Raw genomic sequence first — 17,245 nt, 5'->3', positions numbered from 1 at the left:
AGGGGCACACCCCAGGTTGCAGGGGCACACCCCAGGTTGCAGGGGCACACCCCAGGTTGCTACTGCGTGCTCAGTTGGTTCCTCTTCATGCCACAGCATCCGTGGTCAGCCCACTCTATGCTGACCGTTCCCCAGTCAGCCACTCTGCCTGGGCATTGTGTCCCTCCCCGGCTTGTTGCAACTCTGCAGCGTGCCAGCATCCACTCCTGCGAGCGGATGGATGTGCTGTCCTTACATCCTTTTTGGTGTTGTTTGGTCTGTTTGTCTTTGTGTGACAAAGCGTGCTAGGGAGACACTGAGCCCAGTCCAGATCTTTTTTGAAGGCTTCTTTGGGGTGCGCGAAGTCAGCGGCTCCCGGCATCATATAATCTCCGCGTGGGGGTCTGTGCTTTCTCTCCTGTGCACCAGCTGAGGATAGGGGTTCCTGCTGTGGCTTCCTTGTCAAAGCCTGGGGCTTATTCCAACATCATTTCTGTTGCTGATATAACACCCTGATATATAACGGAGAGAGGGTTTATTTTAGCTCAGTTCCAACAGGGACGTCAAGGTGGCAGGAACTTAAAACAGCCGCTTGCATCACCCACAGTCAAGGGCAGAGCGAGAATGAACTCCCGCGTGCTCACTTGCTTGATTCCCCCGCTCTCATACTGTTCAGGATCCCTGCCTAGGGAATAGTGCTGCCCACAAATGAGCTGGAGGTTTTGCATTATTCAGACAGTGCCCCTACAGACACACCCAGGCCAACCTGATCTAGACAGTCCCTCGCCAAGACTCTTCCTAGGTGAATCTAAGTTGTGTCAAGTTGACAGTCAAGCTGACCTTCGCAGACCGTACGACATTTGAGTGAGCACCCTTTTCTCTGTGTCTGTAGACACATTCCACGTGGAGACACATTCCATTAGAGCTTTCAAGAAAGCATCAGGGGTGACACCACACGACTCCCTTCTGGTCCCCAGGAACATCTTGTCTGCCCTAGTACTCAGTGTGGCCCACACCATCTCCATTTTTCTCTTCACTTCCTCCTTGGAAACTCAGCTCTTCTCTTCCAGGCAGCCCTTCTGGAAGAGGGAAGCAACCTCTCTATTTCCCACATACCTCAAGTTGGCTGTCCCTTGTTCCTGGAGCCACGTGTTGATCTTAGTGGCTCCTGGAAACTAGGCAGTGTTCACGCGCACACAGACACACAGTCACACAGACACACACACACACACGTTGGCGGCAGAACCACAACACCCTGACCTGGCAGAATATGTTGACATCCTCATAGTTTGAGTCGATAAAGCCAAGCCAGTGAAGACCTGTGGCTTTGCTGAAAATGGCCAAGTAGAAGTGTGTGCAGGTTCAGGGCCTGCTGGGCATAACCCTGTGCTGGGCAGAACTTCATCCTGGACTGTCTGTGGCATCTGCGTTGCTGTGGACAGTGTGCCAAGAGCGTGTGGTGTCACAGGGTCCCTGGCTCTCACACAGCCGGACTGGTAGCCACGATTTCTCCAGCCGCCTGTCTATACTGTCAGGACTCTTTCACTGGAGATCGGCAGATGCCCTGGTTCTGCATCCTCCGTGCACTCACTTCCTTCTGACCTGGGCATGTGGGCGCAGGCAGCTTCCACTAGCTGCCGCAAAAAAAAAATTAGCCTTATCTGATAGTTTAAAACATGATTAATCAATTTCCTCAGAGTTCCGGAGGACACCCCCCCCCCAGTTGTTTTAGGGTACTCCTGGAAGTACCCATAGGCATGGGGTCACATGACTGAAGTAATTGGACTGGGGGTCTGGCTCAAAGTCACTGTCCCTCTCTAATGGTAGCCGTGTCTGTGGTATAGCAAATCCTGAAGCTATCTTGGTCTTGAGGTTGCTCTTTACTATACGAAATCCATTCTTCTGGAGAATCTGAGGACCTCTAGAGCCCTGGGGATAAGAGTAACCTTTATGTACCATACCTGCCCTCTCCAGATCCACATCCTTCCCGGAACTCTTGGTTTGCATCAGAAAACCAGACTGTGGCCCCAAGAACTCTGGCTTATCACCCCCAAGACCGACCAATCTACTCTCTCATAGCGTACTGTATCTGACTGTTTAGGATTCTGTTCTGTAAACACACCTATTCACATTTCCTTCCTCTCCCCCCCCCCTTTTTTGTTTGTTGGTTTGTTTTTAGGTAGGACAGGGTTTCTCTGTGTAGCCTTGGCTATCCTGGAACTGGCTCTGTAGACCAGGCTGGCCTCCAGAGATCATCTGACTTTGCCTTCCAAGTGCTAGGTTTAAGCGGGGGGTGCACTACCACACCCAGTCCTGCCTGCCCATTTTCAAAGCTGGGTTATATCAAAAGACAAAATTGTCATAGATTTAAAGTTTTATTTTTTTTTTTTTATTTTGAGACAGAATCTTAGGTTCCTGGGCTCCAGCTTCCGCCTGGAAAACTGTAGGTACCAGGTCCAGCCAAAGACTTGCGTTAACTATGTGCAGCCCCAGAATCCCAGGGCACCTCATCCCCCGAGACAGTACGTGTTCCTATCAGCATAAGAAAGGGATGACTATCCTCTCAGAGTTGCTTTTGTTGTAAGGCGGGGACAGACAGGGAGAGGGAACCAAATAAAATTCCCAGGCTGATGTAGATCAGGCAGTCCAGGTCGCCATTGTTGCAAAGGACGGGGGTTTCTACTTAAAGCTACAACACTGGGTTCTTTTGGTAATTTCTGTCTTCTTGGGGCCCAGTGCAGGTGCCTCCTGCATTTTTAAATAGGTTTTGTTTTGTTTTGTTTTGTTTTGTTTTGTTTTGTTTTGAGACAGTGTCTTCTATGTAGTTTAGGTTGTCCATGAACTCCTGAGTGCAGAGATTATAGCTTCCTTTAATTTTTATTAAACTACTTAAACTGGGGTGATAATGCTTGTTGATTCATAGATACTTTTTTAAAAAAATATTTGTGGGACAATGTCTTTTTTCTTCTTCGGGTTTTGTTTATTTGTTGAGATAGGGTCTCATTATGTAGTTCTGACATGTCTGGAGCTCCTACACAGACCACACTGGCCTCAAACTTAAAGAGATCTGCCGACCTCCACTTCCTGCTGGAATTAAAGGTACGCACCACCACACCTGCCCTTTTTTCCTTGTGTGTGTGTGTGTGTGTGTGTGTGTGTGTGTGTGTATGTGTGCCAAATACAGGTATGTGCAGGTGCTGGTGCTAGATGTCAGATCCTGTTGGAGCTACCCAGTATGGGTTCTGGGAACCAGACAGTAATGCGTTTTAACCCCTGAGCTGTCTGTCCAGACCCTGGGTCAGTGGCTTGTCCTTTATTCTGATGATGTCTTTAGATGAACATAAAATGAAATCTTTATATTTAGTGCTTGGTTTTTTGGGGTTTTTTTTTTTTGATCCTGCTGAGGAAATGCTCCCTAGTCCAAGACCACTAACATATTCTTCCATGCTGTACTTTGTAGGCTTTAGTGAGTTCTCCAAGTAATACGAGTGAATTTTCTAAGTAGTGTAAGGTGTGGGGTTCTAGCTAATTTACTAAAGGCCTGTCGCTAACGAGGCCGTCTGTGGGGCCTCTGTGTGACTTCCCTCAGCCTCCCCACACCACACTATCTTGACCTCTTGAGCTTGGTAATCAGTGCCCCATGATTCTTTTTTTTTACAGAATAATAAACACCTTTATTACATGAGCTATGATGGATGGTTTATTTGCCTTTCCGGGCTTTGATCTTCCTCAGACAGAACTCCAGCTCCTTGCCTTCTAGCACATAGCCATCGGCTCTGCCACACTGGCCTGGTCTTGAGGCGATACAGGCCAGAAGCTTGCCCTGCTGGAACTGCTCCTCCAGAAGACTGCTGATCTTGGCGTTCTTTTTCCTTTCATCGTTATTTCTTCTGAATTTTCTTTGATCGTTTTTTGTTTAATATTTCTTCCTCCTCAGGAGTCAGCTTGGCCCCCTTCTTGCGGCCATGCAGTGCATGCATAGTGGGACTCGTACCACTGTCGGTACTGGGTGCTGTCAATGAGCACAATGCAGTTCTTGACCAGAGTCTTGGTGCGGACCAGCTCGTTATTGGACGCAGACGTCAATGATCCTTGTTTTGCGAGTACAGCACTCAGAACCCCGGGAAAAGTTCCCCACATCCAATCTTAGGGCACGGTACTTCTTATTGTCTCCTCGCACACGGACTGTGTGGATGCGACGAGGGCCAGTCTTACTGTTAGCCGCAGGCCGTCCCAGCTCATACTTCCGCTTCTTGTGGCAGGGCTTTCTCTTGCCCCGGGTCTTGCGGCGCTTGTGCCAGTTGTCCCGAGAGATGCCCATCGCTCGGCGCTGGCAGGAAAGAGGAAGCACAAAGCTTCACAGTCCGGTTTCTAAAACTCAGCCCCGCCTTCCTTACGTCTCTTCCGGTTCCCGGGAAGGAACCGGGGCCTCGAGGATCCTGGGACGCCAGGGAGGGTGATCCGTGATGTTTTTTTAACTTGTAAAGGCTTCCAGCTTTATTTTCCCTCAAGACTGTATTTGCTATTCTTTGACATTTCTATACAAAGTTTATAGTTGGCTTCTTAGTTTTCAGAACACCAGCCAGGGTGAAGATCAGTGGTAGAGCACTCGTCTAGCAACTCAAGGCCTAAGTTCCATCCCCAGTCTGTCCATCGTCCCACCCCCATCCCCCCCACTCCCCCCACCCCCTAGCACACTCAAGGCCCTAAGTTCCATTCCCAGTCCGTCCATCATCCCCCCCCCGACCCCCACATACACATGGGTGTTCTGTTTGGAAAATGGACATGGTTGTGCATACCCACAATCCTAACACGAGGGAGATTGAGGCAGTAAATTAGGTGTTCAAGGCCAGTATCAAGTTTGAGGCTAGCCTGGGCTCCATAATACCCTGTTTTTTTTGTTTTAAGTTTTATTTAAATTGAAGATCAATTTATGGATTGATCTTGGGAAAATCTCTGCAGTGTTCAGGCTTGTATTCCGTGAGCATGTGTGTGTTTATGCCTTCATTCAGCTACTTCAGGGACATTCGTAATCACATGTAGTATGTGTTCGGTGTAATGATCCCAGCACATTTTCTCTTAGATTAATAGTGATATTTTAATGCTGTTTTTACTTATAGAATTTTGTGTCCTGTTTGGTTATAGAGCTGTGTGGGAGATTTAACCGTTTCGTTCTGCCCTTTGTCCCACTTCACAGACCTGCCATTGGCAGTCAGAGCAAGGGTCCCACTGCGCGCCCTGTGTCCTGTAGACACTGCCATTTCACCAGTGATAGTGTTATTGCCCCCTTTGTTTTCCTAGTACTGTTTATTTTCCAGAAACCTTGTGGGACAAGACCGGTGACATCGGGCACCTCCGCTGTGACAGAAGTCACCGTTAAGGAATCTGTTAGCCGTGTGTTCTGTTGTAAATCCCCACTCTGGCAGTAAGGTGACGCCATCCTTTTCCTCTGTGGTCGTTGACTCCCGGTAAAGGCTGTTTCCTTTCTTCTTCTGACATGAGCGAAGTCTCCTCTTTTGTTCTGTTCGTACAGAATTGTATCATTGGTTCCTCACGCCGTCTGACTGGCTTCTTCAGCCTGCACGCCCCATTTCATACTTCAGCAATTCAATCTGCTAATTCCGTGTTTGCAGTTTCTGTAATTATGTTTATGAGAGGTGGAGCTGTGATTTTCCTTTTTTGTGATGCTGTCAACTGTTGAGGTTGTTGGCCTTACAAAATTTAAAAAAGAACGCTTTTTTATATTCAAGAGGATTTTTTTTTTATGACAGACTAATATTCGGCTTTTTTCTCCTTGGCACGTTCATCCTTGAAGTCACATGAGCCTGGTGAGCCTTACGGGTGTGTTTTCTCTACATTGCAGGCTCAATTTTTCAAATGAAAGTCAACTGTACAGATTCTGTGTTTCATTGGTCACTTTTGGTAAGCTGTGTTCTCAGGACGTCGTGACACTGTAGTGCACATCCTATAAACGGCCACGAAACCTGTAGAAACCGCAGCACCAATTCCTGCTTTTAGAACTTCACACTCTGTTACTGTTGTAGGTCTTGTAAGATATTTACCAAGTCTGGCCATCTCTTCAAACAGTCAAATTTTGTTTTTTCTTTTCTGATTTTTTTATATGTATTTCTTTGTTTTGGGGGGAAGTTGCAAGGGGATCAAGACAAGATTTCTCTCTGTAACCCTGGCTGTCCTGGACCATGCTCTGTAGACCGGCTGGCCTCAAACTCATAGAGATCCTCCTGTCTCTGCCTCCTGAGTGCTGGGATTAAAGGTGTGCACCATCACCACCCAACTATGTGTTCTGTTTCTACTTTTCTCTTTATTATTTTCTTCTTTGGTGTTCTTTGGGTTTAAATTGCTGTCCTTTGATATTTTTCCTTAAATAAACTGACCTCCAGTTCACAATCCTCCTGCCTCAACCTCCCATATTCTGGGATTACAGGTGTGTACCACCTCGCCCCACCTATTTGCTGTTTTTTGTTCATACAGATTGATGCACAAATCATTTTTTTTTAGTTTTTTTTTCCCCCTTTCTGCTATGTTCTTCCACCCTGCTAGTTTTTCCTCCAAGTGTGCTGTATCTGTGCCCCCAAGTTTAGAATAACTATCATCAAGTAGTTCGGATAGTTTAGTTCCTTTTGCCCTCTTTCTTAGACCTGATTTAAGGAGGGATTTTTTTTTGTGCTCTTGTAGCATTTTGAGACAAGATCTGACTGTGTATGTAGCTCAAGCTGGTCTGGAACTCAGGATCCTCCTGCCTCAGCCTTCCCAGTGCATGATCCAACAAGCCCTGCGTCATAGTGACTTTTCCATTGCCGTGACTAAACACCGTGACCAAGGCAACTTATAAGAGAAAGCATTTACCTGGGCTTACAGTTTCAGAAGTTAAGAGTCCATGGTGGCAGGAACAGCTGAGAGCTCATATCTTGATCCAAAATTAGGAGGCAGAGAATACACTGGGAACGGTGCCAATCTTTTGACGCGTCAAAGCCCAACCTCAGTGACACACCTCCTCCAAGGTCACACTGCTTAGTCCTTCCCAAGCAGTTCCATCAACCGGGGGCCAAGTATACACACACGCGAGCCGCGAGCCGATGGGACCATTCTCCTTCAAATACTACACCCAGTTGGGTTATCGGGAAGCTGGGACACTGCTAGATAGCGGTGTGCTTACCTAGCGTGTGCCAGGCCCGAGGTTCACAAAAATGTACAGAACTCTGTGGCTGCTTGGTCCAGGGAGTCAGACACCTGTGGCAGGAGAATTGCCATGAGTTAGAGCCCAGCCCATCCAATGTAACAAAACCATATTTCGAGAACCAGAAATGCATTGCTGTTTGATCTACAGCCATTTGTTCTCCCGCCATTCTTAGCTTTATTTCGCTGTGGGTAGAGACGTCAAGATTCCGTTCCTGACCGTTGTTAAGGCCCAGCATATGGATGACTTTTGACGTGTTCAGTTTGCAAAGCAGTACAAGGTGCGTACGTCGGGCTGAGTATTCTAATGGAGTTGGTCAGTTTGGTTCAAATCTCCCCCGCCCCTTTTGGATTTACATCATGTGTAATTGAAAACAATGTGTTGCGCATCTCTAAGTTTAACTGAAATTTTCCTCTTCTCTCTATGATTTTTGTTGTTTCTTCGCTTGGGTATTTTGTGTTAGTATTAGCAGTATAGCGGTTCCGGGCACAGCATCCCCATCTCCTGCATTTCCCCCCAGGGCTTCGTGTATGCTAGCCAAGTGCTGTGCCACCAAACTACATCATCAGCCCTTTTCAAATTTTGAGCCCAATCTTGTTCTGCAGTTCAGGCCGGCGTGGAACTCTCATTCTCCTACGAGCTGGGGTTCCATACATGCCCCCCCCCCCACCACGTTTGGCTTCTGTGCCTTCCTTTTGAACACTTTGATCCTCCTGAAAGTGTCCCTTTCCAAGGTGAAACATGTCACGTATGCCCCCCCCAGTGCGATGTACTTGTCCCAGTAAGCCCACCGGAAATCAACGTTACTCTAAGTTGAGGTGGTCCGCCTGACCAGTTGTTCACCTCAGGAGCTCAGGTGGACTGGGAACTGTTGCTCTCGGCCACGTCAAGCGTTACAAGAGGATTGGACTATACATACACTGTTAGCCGGGGGGCATGCCAAGTTCAAACCGGGTTTCCTGCCGAATTCATATCAATCTCACTCCATCGTAAGTCAGAAAGTCCCCAGTGAGCCCATTGTAAGCTGGAGGGTGTTGTGTGTACTGTCCTTAAAGTCACACTTGCTTCTCTTGTCCCATAAAAGATGACTGCTCAGGTTGCTGTGTGTGCTGAGGAAGGGGGGCTTACTGCCTGAGTGCACTCCCCGCCTCCTGGATCTGCGGTCGCTCTGGTCCCACATATAAGACTCCCTAGCATTTGTACATAATCACCCGACCCTCCCCCTTGCGCCTCAGGCTGAGCCTCCACCGCCCTTCCAGTGTGCTCTGCCTCACCTTGTCTGCCTGTGAAAGTCTTCCTTCTGCCTGGACTGTTCTTATGAGTAATATTTTTAAAAAAACGCCGATTTGCTGACAGCTAATTATCTGGACTTTGTTAGTGTGATCTGCATTCCCCTTCCTGCAGGAACGAACCCTGTTTCCTGCTCAGCGCGGGCCCCAGGTAGGTCGCGCCTCCCTCTCCCAGCTTCAGATCTGTCTCCACCTGAGTTCGCCGGGTCAGGGGTGCCCAACACCTTTCGGCTTACAGCATTTTTCAGCTTCTGGTGGGTTCACTGGGACAAGGTCCTGTCACAGTGGAGGGCCTACGCCGTGTCTTTCATCCTGGAAATGCCCTGCAGACAGCACTGTTTTTCCCTTCCGGTGCTCTCTCTTTCCTCCAGATCCCGCACCCTCCCATTTCATCAACCTTAACACGAGGATCAGGCAGGAAGTAGTGGACATGTTCCGCCTTTGAGGACATGCGTTTTGGGAGTCTCAGGGGCGGAATGTTAAGGACTGAAGGTTTGTGAGCCCCTCATTCATATTTTGAAACTGTACTTTATTGTGGCAGGGCTCAGAGCTGAGGCCTGTGGAGGTGATGCCGGTTGTGCTGGTGGGTCCGCAGGGAGGTCGATGTCCTACATGAAAAGACCTTGAGAGGCTTTGCTCTCCCCTCACTCCCTACCAGGAGGGACGTAAGGCCTCTCACTGACTCACAAACAACTGTAATCACTGATCACAAGAGGATGCTTCTACCCAGAAGTACCAGGGTTCCTGGGATCCAGAGGCAGCTCCTCTTCTCACACCTCCTGCATCCCCTGGTCCTGTGTGGGGCACTGTTAACATAGAAGCTGCTCAGTCTCTTCAGCTCCCCACACAGTTTCTCCAGAGCTCATTTTCCTCACTCACACCCCTACTCTGCCTGCTTTCTGACCCCATTCCTTGGGAGGGGCTCAGACATGGGCGGGGCCTTTCTCTCCTGCAAGGTTCAGCCCGGCACTTTGAGAAACCCTGTCAAGACATGACCGTCCAGCAGGGGGCCCCCAAGATCCAGCCACAGCACCACTATCCACGTGGACCATTTTTCCTCTGGAAGGAGCCGCCCACTGTCTCACACCAGTGTAAGCCTTTCCCTTGCTTTCCCTCGGTGCCACGGGGTAGCTGTCGGGGGAATTCATTTCACCGCTGCCCCAGACGGCAGCACAGCTTCCCCAGTCCTTGCTAGGATGGCCCCACCCAGCCTGTCGGCAGTGTCTGGCTGCTGGGAAGGGCGTCTGGTATCTTCCTGCAGGTAGACCTCCCGGGGCACAGGGACCTTGCTGCCTGGTTACAGTCAGAGGTCCTTTTGTGTCTGCACCAGCACCTAAGAAACAAGCTCCAAAGTCCCATGTCCTTTTCCCCGTGAGACAGGCTGCCTCAGTGATGTGTCTGTGATAATGGGGGCATTGATGCAGTTTGGGCACCATGGCGGATAGATGCAGAAGCCGCAGACCGGTTGTCATGCCTGTTGGCAAAGAGCAGTGACCACAGGGTGGCCCACCATGCCTAATCAGCCAGCCTGACTTGCTGTCCTTCTCTTGGGGACGTGTGCTGGCCTCTGAGGTCACTAGAATGCCCTTCTCTTGACTAGTGAGCAATGTCAAGGCTGGGAATCCATAGGAAGGAGCCTTGTCCCGGGGTTCTGCTCAGAGAAGAAAGTTGAGGCCAGAGGGCCGACGCTAACAGAAATCCACCAACCCTGGGTCAGTTTTTTGTTTGTTTGGGTTTATTTTTTAGCTTTTTAAGTGTTTTCATTAGCACATATCAGCTATACACAGTAATGAACTTTATTATAACATTTTCATACGTGCGCATAGTGTGTTCCATGCGTGTCCATCCCCTTGTTTCTGTTACCCTCTCTCTCTCTGATTTGATTTGCTTTTTTGTTTGTTCATTTTGTTTTAGATGGGATCTTGCTGTACAGGCCAGGCTGACCTTGGACACATAGCAATTCTCCTGTTTTAGCCAACTAAGAAATGGGGTCACAAGTGTGAGCCACCATGCCTGGTATTACAGTTTATGACCCCCCCCACACACACACCCTCTGGGTCTCTTTCCAGTGTGTGTGGCCTGGGCTAGTCTCCGCTGAGGCTCGTGCGTCACCCTGGGGAACCTGCAATCCCGCGTTCTTGCGTGTTTGTCCTCATCGTCTGTAGGGCAGCAGCTCGTGTGGTTTTCACCCGTCACCGATGCACCGAGGCTCCATATAGACGAGAGGACCGGGGCAGCTCCCCTGTGTGGGCCAACTGTTTGGCTGTGTCTCTGGTGCGCTGTGGTTACACAGGGACACTCCCTGGACAGTGTACGATGGAGTAGCTGAAAGGGTGGAAAGCCCGCGTGGGAGCCACGGTTGTGCCTGCTGTTCACAAACAGCCCCATCTCCCACGCAACTGTAACTTCCCCCTGGCAGCAGTTCCCATACCTCTACCCAGGCCTGCTTTTGTGATTTCAACGTTATTCTTCACTTACCTCTCAAAGCGTGGCATGTATAAGTCATCCTTTCGGCTGGGAAATAGATCGGTGGTTAGAAACAGGAAGTTTGAGTTGCAGGCCTGGGATGGGAAAGTCCCTAGCGGGAGGAGGCGGCTACACACTCAGATGTGCTACCTACCCAGCTTTCCCACCTTTGAAGGGCCGTTCCACCCCCAACCACTGGGATGGTGCCTACCTGGCAGTGTAGAAGGAATGAAGACCCTTATTCTGGGAGCCCTGACGAATCCAGGACATTCTAAAGTACAGTAGAGTGAGGGTCCAGATTCAGGAACTAAAGAGAGAATTTGGCTCTGAAGACAAAGAGACAGAATTTTGTAGTGGTATATTATTTGTATTTTGATAAATAAATCTTGCCTCAAGACCAGAGGCAAAGCTAAAGCCACTAGAGGTCAGGCAGTGGTGACGCACACCTTTAACCCCAGGATTTGGGAGACAGAGCCAGATGGATCTTTGTGAGTTCAATACCACCCTGGGCTACACAGTATTAATGTAGAAGTTAATCCAGGTGGTGGTGGCCTATACCTTTAATCCCAGCACTAGGGAGAGGGAATATAAAATGGGAGGAGAGAGAGGCTTAGTCTGCTTAGTTTCGTGGTCACCCAGCCTTGATAGAGGTGAGGCTTCTTCTCTACTGACTTGGCTGCCTTTCTGTCTGGTTTCCGGGTTGAACCCCAATATCTATCTCTGGGTTTTTGTTACCTGTGCTGCACAGTAGGCCTGGATACCTGCAGCCTTACGGCTGTAATGAAGCAGTCTGGCTCCTCCATGCTGCCTTCCCAGGGCACAGCCACCCTCCAGCTGGACATCTGAGGTCCTGGGATAAGCTGGTCTGCGTATGTGTGTGGTGGAGAGAGGCAGACAGAATCCCGACAGAAATCCCTGTGGCCCTGAGGTAGAGGTGGCAATGTCTGTTGTACTCCTGCCCTCCACGGCATCTTTCTCAAGCTCTGTGGACCCTCTTTGAGCCTCAGGATTCTAACTGCCTTCTTACCTTTGCTGGCCGCTGGCCTGGGGTTGCCGACGAAGACCCAAGGCTCTCTATGAGGCTTAATTGCTAGCACATGTTCCGTCCTTGGCAACACGGGGTCACCCTTTGGCACCGTGTGACCTGTGCTCGTTACACTGTTCCTTCCACGTCCCACACGTGAGGAGCCCCCCAGCTTCATTCTGATCTGTTGCCGGAGTCCAGCCCACCTGCTCATCCCCAAGCCTGGAAGAGGCGGGTTTGTCCACAGTCAAGTCGATCAGAGTTTAGCTTTTTTAAAAAGCAGGGTTTTTTCCCCCCACCTTGTCAGTGCTCAAGATGCTAGATTACCATGGAAACAGAGCTTGTTAAGATTCCTGTGACCAGCCTAATTATAGAATTTCAAAGACAAGCAGAGAGCTCCCCGAGGTTGTCAGGAAGGCAGCCCACACACTCTCCGGGACTTGCTGTTCACTGTGTGCCAGCCACCAGGGAGGTTGGCAGCTGAGTCCCCAGTGGGCATGTGACACCACCAACTCTCACCAGGCCAGAGCTCAGCTCTGACACCTGCATTCGTGACAGAAGCTGCAGACTACCAAGGACAGCTCCTACATTGTGCTGGGAGCGTCACACAGTCCCAGCAGACTCTATCCCTACCCTCCAGGGCTTCCTTACAGCCTGGGCTTACCCCAGAATCCCATCCATACTTATTCCCCTTTGCCAGAGCACCCCTCCCTCTTCAGCAAGCGTGACTCGCTCATATCCTGTGCGCATAATGGTGACCCTCGCTTAGGTCAGGAGTAGAGTTTTCGTTTCTCAGACAAAACCAGGTTGTGAAAGTGCAATTTGGCCTGAATGTGGCAGAGGCAGCTGGATTCCCCCAGGGCCTAGAAAACCATAGGGGACTCGGTGTGGCTTTGTCCGGGGCTACATTGCTCTTAGGGAATCTTTTAGTAAATCCGTACAGTTTGAAAGTTTGGGTTTTAGTTGTAGTCCTTGTGGGAGCGAGGATTTCCAGAAAGGCTCCATTGTTGATTCAGGAACCAAGGATGTCACAACCCTAGTTGTTACCCTAAGAAACCATAGGCAGTTACTACTAGGAAATGCTCCGTAGGTTCCTGACCAGAATCCTCAGCACCAGCAAGGCTAATAAGGGCAAGAACTCTAAAATACAGTCCCAGCCCCAAGGAGCCCAAGGAGATGGGGGACTATATTATATACTGTAAGTTTTAGGTGGGGTTCTGGGAGGAAAGAGGACATTGGAGAAAATTAAGAAAATCTGAACAGTATGGACATCCTTTTTCCTTCACCGATTGTGACAAAGGTGACATGCAGAAGGGGATGAGTGTGCCAGAGCCCAGGCAAAAAGTCCCATGAAACACAATATCCTCTGTAGCTTTGCTCACTGAAGAAGGTGAGGGGGCCTGACTAGCACCATCAGGAGAGATGAGATGCCGACCCCAGTCTTAGTTGGCATTGATGAGGGGGCAGCACGTGTTCTTAGCCAGTGTCCTGTTGCTGTGAAGAGACACCATGACCAGAACAACTCACACAAGAAAGCATTTCCTTGGGGCTGGCTTTAGGTCATCGGTTCAGAGGCTTAGTGCATCATCATCACTGGGGAAAGCATAGTGGTACACAGGCAGGCATGGTGCTAGAGAAGTAGCTGAGCAATCTCCATCTCATCCAATGGCAACAGGCAGAGAGAGACACTGGGACTGCCTTGGGCTTTGAAATCCCAGGGCCCACACCCCCCACCTCCCAGTGACGCCCATCCGCCCTTCCTCCGTGAGGCAGCACCTCCTCATCCTTTGAGATAGCATCCCTTCCCTCCCTGAGGACTCAGTATTCAAGTGTATGAGCCTCTGGGGGCCATTCTTATTCAAACCACTACAGCACAAGAATTTTCCCATTGCCTTTCCAGCCCCTTAAGGTATACCAGGGGCTAGAAAAATGGCTCAGCAATTAAGGGCACTTAATGCTAGTACAGAGGACCCGGTCCAGTTCCCAGCACCCACAGTCTGTCTCCCAACTGTCTTAACTGTGGCTCCAGGGGAGTCTGACTCAGTCTCCTGGCCTCCATGCGCATCAAATGTGTGTGTGTGTGTGTGTGTATTCAGGCAAAACACACACACATAAAATAATTTTTTAGAAAATTTAGAGTATGGTAAAAAAAATATTTGAAGTGTTTATTTTTTATGTGAAGATCACTGGCTGTTACTGTGATTCCTTCTTACTCACCTGGTCAGTGACCCAGGCATGGGCCAGCACCTGTGATTTACTTGGGGTACCCACTGCCACAACTGTGAATTACTTTCCTGTGGAACTCCAAGGTGTATAGCTGTCCAAGAAGGCCCTGTGTAAGTCAGGGCGCTCTAGGGACACCCAACAGGATGCGTATAGTGAAAAGGCTTGGCCCACAGGAATATGGAGGCTAGGAAGTCCAAAGCAGTCGATGTAGGCTTCATGTCAAGCTCAGAGCCCACATCTATTAAAGGATAGCAGTCTTTCATTGCTTTGATTGACTAGAGGAGGCCCATCCAATAAGAAGGGCCATATTCAAGGTCAGAGTTAATGAGGGTTAGCCTCATCCCTATACACCCTCATGGAAACATCCAGAACAATATTCGATCTGACAGAGTTGACACAGGAACTCTAGAGGTCTACCTTTTGTCAAGTTGACATCCATATGCAACTCCTTAAAACAATTTCAGCCTGAAAAAAACGACAATAACAAGGCTTCCCACTCACTGAGCAGGACCAAGCTGTGTGCACACCTTCCGGCACTGGCCCATTTCCTCAGGAAAGGGCATGGTCATCTTGGGCCTTCTGGTCAACCCCCAACAGAAAGTCATGGCCTCTCAGTGGTTTTCCTACCATTTCAATCCCCCGTTTCTCCCTTCTTTTCTCTCAGTTTCAGCTTTTCTTTCTGAGGTGAAGGGGCCAACATTATAAGTGCTTGTGACTCCCCCAGAGGCTACTCACCCTGAGAGAATCCCAAGCGACCTGAAGCACACTGGCCTGGCCTGCAGGTGCAGGGTGTACTTCCAAGACCACCTGCACAATTGCCATTCACAACAAGTTTTGGTTCATTTTTGCGTTGCAGCTCAGAGTGCCTGATACGGGGTGGTTTGCAGGGAACAGAGTTTATTTCAGAAGTTTTAGAGGGTGTCAGCAGAAAGCTGTGTCAGCCTCCGGTGAGGGCCACATGGGGAACCGAGCAGCTTGCTAGCCTGTGTCTTTCCCCTCTGTGAAGCCACTAATGCCCTAGTGTAGATGGCCCCAGTTATACCTGACCTCACCTCACCCCAGCTGCCTTCCCAAATGTCATCAGCCTGTGACTCTGGTGATGGAGATTCCAACACTTGAGCTTTTTGGGGACGAACCCAACCCATAGCAGATACTTAAAGTTAAGAAGTGCGGTGGAAGGCTGGCGCTGACTCAGCAGTTAAACGTTCTCACTGCTCTGGCAGAGGGCTGGGTTTGGTTCCCTGCACCCTCAGGGCAGCTCATAACTGTCTGTAACTCCAGTTCCAGGGGTGTGGGCTCCTGCATGCACGTGGTACGCATGTGTCCACTCAAGCACATAAACATGCACATTAAAGGGGGGATGGCACCAGGGGCCTGCAAGGGTGAAGGCACTTGCCGCCAAGCCTAAAGACCCGAGTTTGATCCCCAGAATCCACATGGTGACAGAAGAGGACCCCCTCCTTCAGGTTGTCCTCCAGCTTACACGTGTGCCGTGGTGTGCACATGCTTCTATGCAGATACTAAATAAATAAATCTATTTCTTTCTTTTCCTGTTTCCTTGAGGCACTTTTCTCTGTGTAGCCTTGGCTGACCTAGAACTTGCACTCACAAGGCTGACCTTGAATTCACAGAGATCTGCCTACCTCTGTCTCCTGAGTGCTGATGCTAAAGGTATGCTCCATTATTGTTTCCAGGAGGTGATGGCACCTGCCTTTAACTGCAGCACTTGGGAGGCAGAGCAGATGGATCTCTGAGTTCATGGCCAGCCTGGTCTACAGAGCAGGTTTCAGGACAGCCAGGGGGCTACAAAGAGAACCCTATTTTGAACAAAACAAAACCAAGAAAATCGTTGTTTTTGTTTGGTTGGGTTTTTGTTTCTTTGTTTGTTTAAAGAGTCCTTTTGTAGCCCAGGCTAGCCCTGACTTTCCATTCTCTCGCCTCTGCCTCCTCAGTGCTGGGATTATAGGTGTGCACCATCCCACACCTGGCTTGCAGCATTCTCAGATGCTTGGGAAGCCACTGTGGGACCCCTCCACAGGCTGGTCAAGGAGTGATGGAATTTCTGCACCACAGGAGCAAGTGTTCCTCTTCACTGACCTGGTTTTTTGTGCCAACCTAAGCCTTCTTCAGGAGCCTGAGTGATAGCCTGGGTGCCCTTCTTCCTTGATACCCTGGCAGGTTGTGTGGTACTAATTTGTCTGATCCCTCAAACATAGAGTGAACCTTTTGTGGATTTCTGTTTCTCCTATGTATGTGGGGTGTGTGTGTGTGTGCGCGCGTGTGTGTGTGCGGAAGTGCATGTGAATGTGGGAGTGCACACACTTGATACACGTGTGTACATGTGTATCAAGGCTGGGTTTTGTGTCATCTAGCTTACTCTCTAATTTATAGTAAATTATGTATATAATATTATATATATATAGCGTGATATATCATATATGAATTGCTACTTCCATCTAGTCTAGCTAGCCAGCTTGCCCCAGGGACCCTATCTCTGCTTGGACCCGCGCTTGTAAACATGTGTAAACGTGTTCACATGTGCTCACCCATGCCCTTAGGATCTTCAGACTCTCCCCACAGGTTCAGAGTGTTCCCCACATCCTCTTCCGTAAGCTCTCTGTCATCCTGCTGTGCACACTCACCCCTTTATTCTCTAAACGGCCAGGTGTATGCGTGGCGGAAGGCAAGGGTCTTGGGTCCATTCTGACTGCCGTGATGAGACGCCCCTGTCAAGGACATAGATTGCAGGAGCTTGTCCTCCCCTGGTGTAAGCTGGGGGCCCCCGGGGTCAGGAGCCGGCACAGGGTAGTCTGCTTCCGGATCTCAGACAGCCCATTTTTGAGTGTCCTTATGTTTCAGAGAGCTAGCGCTGCTCCCTTCTGGGGAGGCACTAACTGGGGTCCCGCCCCCACGCCCTCTTCTTACGTCAATCACCTTCTCAGCCTCGTCTCCAAATACCACCCGGCTAGTAGTCGGGACTCCGGGCTTCCCTGCTGTCGGTGACAAGGCACTGCCATCAACCCTAGTCATTTGTCATTTCTGTGCTCTCAACCCCGGGGCTAA

General features: G+C 49.6%; 1 protein-coding gene and 1 pseudogene across 2 annotated transcripts in view; one reads left to right on the top strand and one right to left on the bottom strand.

The window, feature by feature from the left end:
* The window catches only part of Prkcz (protein kinase C zeta), a 107,076-nt gene that overhangs the window by 50,050 nt on the left and 39,781 nt on the right, over positions 1 to 17,245 (top strand). The gene's annotated exons all lie outside the window — the stretch shown is intronic.
* LOC101999401 lies at positions 3,627 to 4,615 on the bottom strand (annotated as a pseudogene).

The sequence above is a fragment of the Microtus ochrogaster genome, unplaced genomic scaffold (genome assembly GCF_000317375.1).
Source record: "Microtus ochrogaster isolate Prairie Vole_2 unplaced genomic scaffold, MicOch1.0 UNK38, whole genome shotgun sequence".
NCBI classification, from domain to species: domain Eukaryota; kingdom Metazoa; phylum Chordata; class Mammalia; order Rodentia; family Cricetidae; genus Microtus; species Microtus ochrogaster.
The sequence above is the reverse complement of the archived record's forward strand: the minus strand, read 5'-3'. Positions and strand labels throughout refer to the sequence as shown.